This window comes from Wasmannia auropunctata, unplaced genomic scaffold (assembly GCF_000956235.1).
Source record: "Wasmannia auropunctata unplaced genomic scaffold, wasmannia.A_1.0 LD336111.1, whole genome shotgun sequence".
Taxonomy (NCBI): Eukaryota; Metazoa; Arthropoda; class Insecta; order Hymenoptera; family Formicidae; genus Wasmannia; species Wasmannia auropunctata.
The window spans coordinates 3,610,457-3,611,945 of record NW_012026779.1 but is presented as its reverse complement, the minus strand read 5'-3'; positions in this window follow the sequence as shown (position 1 = coordinate 3,611,945).

Genomic DNA, 1,489 nt, shown 5'->3' with positions numbered 1-1,489 from the left:
GCGGGTCGAAAAACATGTCCGTAAATGGGTCCGGTCAAATGCACAAACCACTTTTTTTTTTTTGTGTGCCGGTGTTATGTATAATGTACCTCAGCAATGTGAACACTGGTATGATGTCCTATAATGTTTTGTTTCTAAAGTTGCTGACTTCAAACTGTTTTCATATATAAAATAGCATGTCAAAGACAAAATTCCTTCATTTGCAGGAGATGTCCATGTATCAGTAGTTAATGCTGCATATTTCACTTTTTTCAAAATATCTAGTAATTTCTGTTTTACTATACTGTACATTTCAGGAAATAGCTTGTCTTTTAGTTTATTTCTTGTGGGTAATTTATACTGGCAGTTGAGTTTTTTTTCAAAATTTATAAATCCTAGATGCTCAACAATTTTGAAAGACTCTAAATCTATTGCTATCATTTAAACCAATAATCTATCTATAATTTTTGCTTCTTAATACTCTTTTTGTCGTACATTTTTGATTTGTTCAGGCAATCCACTATTGTTCTAGTTTTCTTTCTACTTGGGGCGGCTATATTGACATCATCTACATTATTTTCGTTATGTTCGCTTTTATTTTAAATAAATTCTTTTATTGTACTAAATTCTGTTGGATGTTTTCTTTTGGTATGATTCAACAGATTAAATATATTTTCACTTGATTTATAATCTCTTGCATATATGTATTACATGTAGGATATGTTGAATTACGTTTTGTAAATAATTTTCACACTAGTAATCTTTCCATTTTGTTAAAAAATAATTGCACGTAGTTTTCTATACGAAGATTTTTTACTTCTAAATAAAAAAAAATAATTAAGAATTAAATATGCTGAGAATATAGAACTTATATTTTGTAATAACTATCAAATTACTATAAAGCTAGAGGCACAGTCAAGAAATAGGGAACAGAAAACAGAGAATAAGAATTTCAATCTATCAGAAATTATATTCTATAATACACAGTTTCTGATTTTATGTTAAAATTCTTATTCTCTTCTCTGTTTCCTATTCCTTTGATTGCATCCAGCTTTATTTCCAAAATAATTTAAAAATTGTCAACAATGATCTAACCTACATAATCTCAATGAGTATCTAAGCTCGTGAGTCGCGACTCGTGATCACGGTGGAAGTATAACATGGGTGTGTGCAGTTGGCAAGTGTCCCTTTCTAAAAATCTGCCCTCTTCGTCGTTTGGCTGTTGAAGTTATGAAAGTGGTACCGCGAAAAGCGAAATATTTGGCGTCGAGATATTGGTATGAATCTATAGTATACGTAACGCGAACTGTAGATTTTCATACCGGCAGTATATATTAAATTAATTAAATGTATTATAAAAATGTATTATAAAAATGTATTATAAAAAATAATATATTTTGTACACAATAAGACTGCATCTGTTCATTTTAAAAATTAATTGTAATATACACAAATCTTTTATAGCTCCACGGCTTTAATAACGTGTATATACATATATATATGTATATAT